We start from the raw sequence: 10,146 nt of genomic DNA on the forward strand, positions 1-10,146 counted from the left end.
AAATAAATTAAATTGGCAATTAATTTAAATACTAATTAATTCAAATAGTGTAAATTTTTTATATTGTCATGGAATAATGTATTGGTATGACTTAAGGCAGGAAAAGATATTAATATTGTGTATCCTCATAGCAATTGCACAGTGGGGTAGTCTTTAAAGTTAAAGCAATGTAACTTTAGTAGGAAATTAAAGTAAAAAAGAGGGAAAAAAAAGCAATGTGAGAGGTCTTGATTTTCTTGCTTGAATAGCTAAAGAAGTTATTATGACTGAGAAAAACGAACTTCACTCCGTGCATTCCCTGTAAGGTTCTACATTCACATTGATTTATATTAGTTATTTCTAATCTATTATCTTTGATTCTTTATCATTCATAATTGATCAATAACTTAATACAACAACAACTTTAATTTTGTGGACTATAGATAAAGGTTTGAAAGTCAAGATATATAGTTTTCAACTATATCAAGTTGTATGAATAGTTCTATATAAATTGTTAGAGAGTAATTTATATTGTGCACATAGATTATAATTGGAGTACATAGAATATATATGGTAAGTTGTTTGATAAAGTCCAACCGATTATCTCTCTCTACCAACTAATATATTTGACAAAGATTTTTTTTAATTGTACAATTTCTTAATCCAAGTCTATATATAAACAAAATTGCCAAAATCCTAATGGTAAAATATTTTAATATTTTTATCACATTGAAATTAAAGTTCAAAACTATTGAGAATAGTAATTAATAGAATATAAGATTTATTAGCGCGTTTATGACCGGGTGAAATTGGATTTGTCTTGGTCTAAATTTGGCCTTAAATATATATCGGATTTATTTTTTAGATCATAATTCGACCCTAAATCTGATGAAACCTAAATATTTTCGGGTCACAATTATACCGAGTCTAAACTGGATGAAAATCGGGTCTTTAAAGCTTTAACAATCATTTATAAAAAAATTTATTTATGATGCACTTATTTATAAAGAAAAAATTTGTTACCAAAAAGTTGTTATTCATATTTGGACTTAAATTTATCCATAAATAATTCTTATTTAATGCTTCTTTGATTTATTTTCTAATTCAACAAGTGTGACTAAAAATAAAACAATAAACTTATAATTAATATAACATAATATTAAAATTAATTTAAAACATATATATCTTTTTTTACTTCCTTAAGGTGCATATAGGTTGGGTGAAGTCGAGTTCACTTTGACCCATATCCGATCCAAAATAATGATCAGATCTAATTTTTGATATCCTTACCCGACTTTAGACCTATTAAAATTACACCAAATTAATCCCTAAAATATTTAAAATTGGGTCGGATCTTCAGATCAGACCATCTACACCCCTAAGATTTATTAAGAAATTATAAAAGGGCCTCAATTTATCTTTTTCTCAACTTCTTGGTCAATCTTGTGCTCTGATACTTTACTATCCTCAATTTTTACCTAATACTTTATTAAAACCTTCAAATTTGCTAAAATTTAATTATATAATACCAAATTAATAAAATAAATAAATAAATAAATAAATAAATAACCATATACTACTCAAATATACAGTGCTTAGTACGAATTTTACATTCAATCACGTGGCAAAATTGCGAATACATTATCCGCTGACCTAGATGAAGAAAAAGTCAAGTATTGCTTTGACTTTTCTCTATGTATGGGGTATTAACGAATTTAATTTCTCAATTATGAGATTCCCTTGATCCCTTCCATTATCTCGTGTGATGAAGCCTAAAAATGGAAAGTTGATGACAAAAATAAATAATTTCGAGCTGGAATTTTCCAAGTATGTTTCAACTCTTTGCTTTTAGATCTTTTGTAGTCTCCCGTTTTGTTATTATTTATTAATGGACAATGCTAAGAAGCTAATATAATTTATTATTTTTGATTAACTGTTAATTAATAATATTTAAAAATATAGATTAAAAATATAATGTTAGATTATTATATATTAAGTTAAAAGTATTAGATTGTTGACTAAAAATATTAGCTATTATAAATTAAAATTACTGATCCTCAAATTTTTTTTTTATTATTAAATGAAGTGGAATATTAAGGTAGATTATGAAGTGATTATCTTTCGTGATAAAAGTTATGTATCGATTAGTTACAAGAATTTTCTGGGAAGAACACCTTAATTTACTTTGAGCTTTATTAGTGGATTAATTATATTATATATACTTGAAAAGTGTGCCAAATGTATAAATTTCCATAAAAGGGTACTGCATATCAGTTTGCCTATGGTTGTTTATTTTGTAGTCAAAACATGGAAGGGGGAAGGGGGACCAAAAAGGACGAAATTAAAAGTTAATTAGAAATGGTCGGACATTAATTGTGTCTAAATACAATGGAAGACGACATGTGTTGTATGCAACTATGTATGCATAGGAAAGTTACAAAATCTGGTGATTTTGTTTGTTGTGATTTTGTTTATTTTTGACATATTATCTCATTATTAGCCAAGGGACGACAAGATCTAGTTAGATTAGTTTAATTTCCATCTTTGCTGAGTAATGCATAAAGATGGTTTTGGATTGTTTATTTCTATTTACGGTGATTTATACATCAAGCTAACATACAAATCTTTTTGCATATATAATACATTAGTAAGTTCTATTAGGTATTAGAATTTTTCTCATTCTCTTTAAGATGAGGGTGGTAATTTAATTACCGATAAAAATGTTTTAGAGAGTATTACATTTTTTTTTACTCTAATTTGTATATGAATTTTTTTTTTGGGTGTTTTTTTGTTCTCACTAATAGTTTTTCTATTTTTTGTGAAGGGGACCGAAATAAAATGAAAGGAGATATTTTTAATATGGAGATTAAAGAGACAATTTTTGCTATGGGTAGCTTTAAAGCATCAAGAAAAAATAATTTGTAAGCTATTTTTTATCAGAATAAGTGGAATAAAATTGGATCTGGCCTTTATACCTTTATACATCGTATTTTTTATGAGCATGAAAGAGTCCAAGAAATAAATAAAACCTTTATTATTCTTATTTCTAAGGTGGAACCTGTCACTAGCCTCAAATAAATGAGACCCATCAATTTATGTAATGTCTCCTATAAAATTGTCACTAAAGTTCTTACTAACCGTATCAGAAGCCTCATGAAGAAGTTAGTCAAATCCGCACAGTGCAATTTTGTTTCTGGCAGACATAGCTCAGATAATATCATTATTGTTCAGGAAGTCATTCGTACGATGAGAAGCAAGAAAGGTCTAAAAGGGTGGATGACTATCAAGATTAATTTAGAAAAAGCTTATGATAGAATTAAATAGAGCTTTGTTAGAGATATTCTTATGGATGTTGGTTTCCCAAATCATATTATCAAGCTCATTATGTCTTTGCATTTCCACAGCAAGAATGCGAGTTCTTTGGAATAGTGAGGAATTAGATGAATTCTCTCTATCCAGATGTATTTACCAAGGAGACCCCCTTTCATCCTACATTTTTGTACTATGTATTGAATGCCTCTCTCAATTGGTTAATACTGCTGTTGATCATGGGTTTTGGAAGCCTATCAAATTGAACAGGGATGGTCCTAAGCTCTCCCACCTATGCTTTGCGGATGATTTAATTTTTTTTTTTTTTTGCAAAAACTAATCTCCAACAAGTGGATATTATCAATAAATGCCTCAAAGCCTTTTGTGACAGCTCTGGCTAGAAAGTTAGTAATGAAAAAATTCAGGTTTACTTCTCTAAGAACGTGAAATACCAAGTTAGAACTGAGATCAGTGAAGCTCTCCAATTTGCTAGAATAGATAACCCTGAAAACATATTTGGGTGTTCCTCTTTTACATTCTAAAGTATCCAAGTATACTTTCAATGACATCATCAACAAGCTCAACTCCAGACTAAATTCTTGAAAATTATCCTCTCTTTCATTTGCAGGTAGAACTATCTTAGTGAAATCTGTCTTCTCTTCTATTCCTCTTTATACTATACAAACTCCTTTATTACCTGTCTCTACTTATAATGTTATTGATCGTAAATGCAGAATTTTCTTTGGAACGATACTGATCAATAAAAAAAGATTCATATTATGAATTAGAATAAAATTTGTTAACCCAAGAAAGCAGGAGGTCTTAACATTAGACATGCAAGCAAAATGAACTATACTTTCATGATAAAAGTTGGCTAAGGGCTAGTTGAAAAAATAGATTCTTTATGGGCCACTGTGCTCCGATCCAAATATAAAGTTAGGAAGAATATCATTCCTATTATTGAGCGAAAGCCTAATATCTCTAATATGCAAAAGGGAATATACAAGTCATGGCCAGATGTGAAACAAAACCATATCTGGCGTATTGGTGATGGCTCTATAATTAAGTTTTGGCAATATAACTGGGTTTTCAATTTGGGCAATCTTGATCAGCATGTTTCGCAGGTAAGAATTAATTATGTAGATTATTCTAGTTCATTGATGGACTTCCTTGACATTTCAGGTAATTGGAATTTGAACAAACTCAATAGTTGGTTGCCGGAAGATATGGTGAAGAAGATTGCTACCATCTCTCCACCATCTCCATAGAAGATGCCAGATCATGTGGCATGGAACTTGTCATCGGATGGCTCCTTCGATCTTAAACAATCCTATCAAGCACTTTGCAACACTCCTCCTCCTTATAATAGAATGTTCAATCAGATTTGGCATTGGTGTGGTCCTGAACGTGTTCGATCTTTTCTTTAGTTAGTTGTCGATAATGCAATTCTAACTAATGCAGAAAGACAACGACATCACCTCTCAACTACGTCATCATGTTCCAAATGCAACATTCACAGCAAAACGACCCTCCATGTCCTTAATGACTGTGGGTTTGCATCAACGGTCTGGGATAACTTGCTGCCTTTGGTATGGAAACAAAGCTTCTTCAACTCAAGCGTTTAAGATTGGTTGAGCTCCAACCTCTCTACTTCTAGAAATTGGCATGTTTTTTTGGAGTGGTGACATCTTCTCTTTGGTTCTTCTGAAATAAGCTGATTTTTGAAAGAAACTCCACCACAAATAGGAGTGTGAAAAAAAATTGGTTTGACTGAACTGAACTGAAACTGAATTGAAACTATTTTAAATAAACTAGTTTTTCTAAATAAAAAACTGAACTGAAATCATAGTTTTTTTTATAAAACCAGTTTTTATGGTTCAGTTTAGTTTTAAACCAAATAAAAACTGGTTTATTCACATCAGTAACTTCAATCTTCCAAATCAAAACTGGTTTGAAAAATGTGAAAACTCAAAAACCCTAATCGCCGTTTCAACCTCTTCTCTCGTCTCTCCCCTTCTGCCGCCGCAACCAACCCATTGCTGCTACCGTCAGAGTCGGTGTCGTCGAACTATTCGCCGCCGTTGAACTAGTCGCCGCTATCGCTCACTGTCGTCACTCGTCAACTTCTATAACTTCAAGTTCTAACAGTATCATCTCTCCCTTGCTGGTTGCTGCCGTCGCTACCATTCCTCTCTCGTCTCTCCCTTGCTGCCGCCGCTAGCCCGCTACCAACCCACCACCGCCATCATCACCGTCGCTACCAACCCTTGCTGCTGCCATCTAACACAGTAGGTAATCACCGTCGTTACCCATTTCTATTTTAATTTAATTATTACAGCTTTTTTGTTTTTTTGGATTCTGGCATTTTGATTTTATTTTGGTATGTTTAGGTTCATGGCATTTTAGTATTTTATGATATATATTTATCTCGATTGATTCAAGAATTTCGTGTTTGGGAATTGGGAGTTGGAGGAAACGGAAGCAAAATGGATAGCTTTTAGTAAAAGATTATAGTAAGATTCTGAGCTTGTTCACCAAAACCCAACTCACAAAAGACTTGCATATAAACAAAACTGCTATTAAAATCAAGACTAGGTATTGAATTGAGTAGGTAACTAATTGCATACCTCGTATTCTTGGTGCAAGGATCTATCAGAATAAACATAGACATCCTAATGATTTGAAGTTGCAGAATCCTAGAAGTGTTGCCCCTGCCACCAATTCAAGGCTCAAACCCCACTTAATCTTGAACCTGCTCAATTGATGATTATACCCTAATGCCCCTTTGTTGTTGCTTTTTTTAGCAGAATATATTCACTATTTTGTAGAACTGAATGTATTGCTTGTGAGTTAGATTTCTCAATTTAATTTTAGCATCTTGGTTTAATGAACTTGGTATTTTCTTAGTAGTAACTAAGAATTTTTATTACATAGAGATGTACTAACACTAGCAACAATTTAAAAAGAGTCTGAAATGTTTATTATTGGAATGATTAACATGACACATTGCCGGTTTGATATTCTACTACAGTAAATTACATTTCATAACTTTCACGTCATTTCTTAGCATAAATGCAACATTTAATCTTGTCTCTTCTGGTAGTTTTATCTTATGTGATTGGTAGATGACGTCTTCTATGCATGTATATATGTATGTTGTCTAATTGTAAACATTGTAGTTTTTTTTTTGGGGGGGGGGGAGATAAGTTTCCTTGTCCTTGTATCTGATTGTTGCAATGTTGCCACTTCAGAATTCTATGAAGCTTAAACTCATGTTTCTTGCTTGGGAAATAATCTTCCATTACATTTTGTTTTGCAGCTGAAATTGTAATTGAGGAGAAGAATTGGCCACCATTTTTTCCAATCATACATCATGATATTACAAACGAAATTCCAGTTCATCTTCAACGAATTGAATATGTTGCATTTTGCTCATTGTTAGGTATGTTTGCCTATCTTTTGACGGTATTGCTTTAATTTGCATTATCATGTTGTTTTCAGGCTAGCAACTCTTGAGGCTTTTTTTCTTTTCATTTCTTTTATGGCAGCATTGCTTTGTTACATTTTGACCTTAAATAAAATGTATCTATAATGTGTATTCTGCATGTTATGTTTTTGGAGGTGACATATGTTGATCATATTCAAGTATTTCTCCTAATGTGTGTGATGAGTTGCTTATGAGTTATGGTTAGTGTAACACTTTCTAGTGCTGTATTATTTCGTGTGTTCCTGAGGCAAATATAATTGCCGTGTTAGATAGTTAGATGCAGGGTATCATTAACTTTAGCATTTCAGACACTTGCAGCTTTAGTTAGATACATGGTTCTTTTGTTTCTGATATGCAACTATCCTATATGCTTTGTTTAAAAATAAAGGACCAGCCATAGTTTGTTTCACTTCGCTTTTGTAGCAATTTTCAGGAAGTAAAGAAAGGAATTTCCTGTCTCTGTATTTTTGCCTAAGGTACCATGGTAAAACTATATGCTAGATGTAGTTATTGTAAAACAAAAATATATATAGGGTATGTAGTAACTACAAAATGAAAATAAATTTTATTATTAAATTGAGAATCTTAATTATGTTCAACAGACAGGAATACATACAACAAATTTATTATTCAACACATTGGGCTGCCAAAGATGTCTGAGAGAGAGGAGCATTCAAATCCTGCTGTTCCTCCTGCTCATCCCTCATTACCTCCTCAACCTAGTGGATCTTCTGGGCGTAAGAATCGATCAGAGATATGAAAATATTTCATTCCAATCGAAGGGATAGAGAAGTATGTGAGATGTAAAAACTGCAACGGTCAAATAAAATATGCGGGGGAAACAAGTGCTATGCGGCAACATTGGAAGCGATGTTTTGACTCGAACAATGAACAGAGCAAGAGACAAAGGATAGAAGGGGAAACAAGTGGTCCTATATCTTCACCAAGTGTTACAAAGTTTGACCAAGCAGTATCTCGAAGTATCCTCACTGAGATGTTTGTGACTGAAGAGCTAGCTTTTTGATTTGTAGAAAGAAATGTGTTTCGAAGGCTCTTGCATAGCTTGCAACCTAAGTTTAAAATCCCTTCGCGTACTACATTGTCCCGTGATATACTTTCTTTTTATGAAATAGAGAAAATGAAGTTACAAAGTTATCTCTCTCATCATTGTCAAAAAGTGTGCCTTATAACTGACACTTGGACGACATCGAGTCAAAATTTGACTTATATGTCTCTAACGGCACACTTTATTGACAATGATTGGAAGTTGCAAAAGAGGATATGGAATTTTTGTCGGGTTGAGGGTCATTCAGGAGAGGTACTTGGTAGAGTTATTGAAGGTTGTTTGGATACTTGGAAATTGCATCAAGTTTTTACTGTAACGGTTGATAACGCCACTTCTAATGATGGTGCAATTTTATACTTGAAAAAGAGATTAAATGCATGGAATAGTCTTGTTTTAAAGAGGGACTATCTTCATATGCGTTGTTGTGCTCATATCCTAAATTTGATAGTGAAAGATGGCTTGAAAGAGATTGATGATTCAATTACAAGAATTCGCAATGCAGTAAAATATGTCAAGTCATCTCCTATGAGATGTGAAAGCTTCAAAGCGTGCATTGAGTGGGAGAGAATCAATTATAAAGGGCTTGTTTCTTTGGATGTCGAAACTCGGTGGAATTCGACATATTTAATGTTGGAGGCAGCATTGAAGCTTCGAGCAGCGTTTGATTTGCTTGAGTTGCAAGATGATAAATATATTAATGAGCTAAGCAAATCTTATGGTGTGCCTACAGATGATGATTGGACTTATGCGGAGTCAATTTTACCATTCTTAAAAATATTCTATGATGCTACATTGCGCATTTCTGGGAGTTTGTATGTCACTAGTAATAAATACATGAAAGAAGTCTTTAGCATCGAAAGAAAAATCAAGTTGCATTGTGAAAATACTGATTTGAGCATAAGATTAATGGCGTTCAAGATGCAAAGGAAATATGATAAGTATTGGAAAACTCCAAATGTCATTAACATGTTGTTGTTGATTGCAATTGTGCTTGATCCATGTCACAAGTTGGATTTTGTAAATTGGATTTTGGATGAGTCATTTCGTGTTAAAAAGGGAGGAGAACTCAAGTCAAAATTGTCTACTTGCTTGAATTTCCTTTATAATCACTACCAAGGCAAAGAAGATGAATCTCAAAGCAATCAAGATGTAATGATCAATGAAGAGGATGAAGATGATATCCTGAATATTTATTTGTAGTCAACTGGACGTGATTCAGATGCTAAATCTGAACTTGACAGATATCTGAAAGAAGATTGTGAGCCTAGAAACAAGTCGACAGAGTTGGATATTTTAGGTTGGTGGAAGAAAAATTCAACCCGATTTCCTATTCTTGTACGTATGGCTCGAGAAGTTTTAGCCATACCGATTTCTACAGTTGCTTCTGAGAGTGCGTTTAGTACAGGAGGAAGGATTATTGACCCTTATCGGAGCTCTTTGACACCATATATGGTGGAAGCTCTTGTATGCACTCAAGATTGGGTAATAGATGACCCTTTTGGACCAATTGAAAATTTTGAAGAGATCGAAAAAGCTGAACAAGGTAATATATTTTTTTTTCTTATTGCTTGTTTGTTACTAATTGTTAGTTTTCTATAATTAATGAGATATTTTTTTTATATAGGGAGAAATTCTTCAACAAATGTTGGCACGCTTATTTCTCTTGAAAATGATTAGAATATTGTAATAGGCCAAAATTGTGTTAGATTTGAATTAGTTTATTTTAACTTCATTTAGGTTAGTGTCATATTATATCATATTTTGAATGTTGTCATTGAACAAAAAGGAAGACCATGCTTTAGTTTATTAGTATGTGAATATTTTATGATTCTTTCAACTTTTGATTTAGAGAGAGGGGAGAGAGAAAGTAGAAGGGAGAGAGAGAAAGAGAGAGAGGAGAGAGAAAGTGGAAGGGAGAGAGAGAAAGGGGAGAGAGAGAGAGGAAGAGAGAGGGAGATAGAAAGTGAAAGGGGGAGAGAGAGAGAGAAAAGAAGGGGGAAGAGATAGAGAGAGAGAGAGGAGAAGGGAGAGACAGTGGGAAAGGGGGGGAGAGAGAGAGAGGAAGGGGGAGAGAGAGGGGAAGGGGAGAGAAAGAGAAGGGAGAAAGGGAGAGAGAGATGGGGTAGGGGAGAGAGAGGAGAGAGAGAGAGAGAGAGAATAAGGGAGAGAGAGAGAGAGAGGAGAAGGGAGAGAGAGTGGAAAAGGGGGGAGAGAGAGTGGAAAAGGGGGGAGAGAGAGAGGAAGAGGGAGAGAGAGAGAAGGGAGAGAAGGGGTAGGGGAGAGAGAGGAGAGAGAGAGAGAGAGG

This window comes from Arachis ipaensis, chromosome B6 (genome assembly GCF_059453495.1).
Source record: "Arachis ipaensis isolate K30076 ecotype BB chromosome B6, ASM5945349v1, whole genome shotgun sequence".
Lineage (NCBI taxonomy): Eukaryota > Viridiplantae > Streptophyta > Magnoliopsida > Fabales > Fabaceae > Arachis > Arachis ipaensis.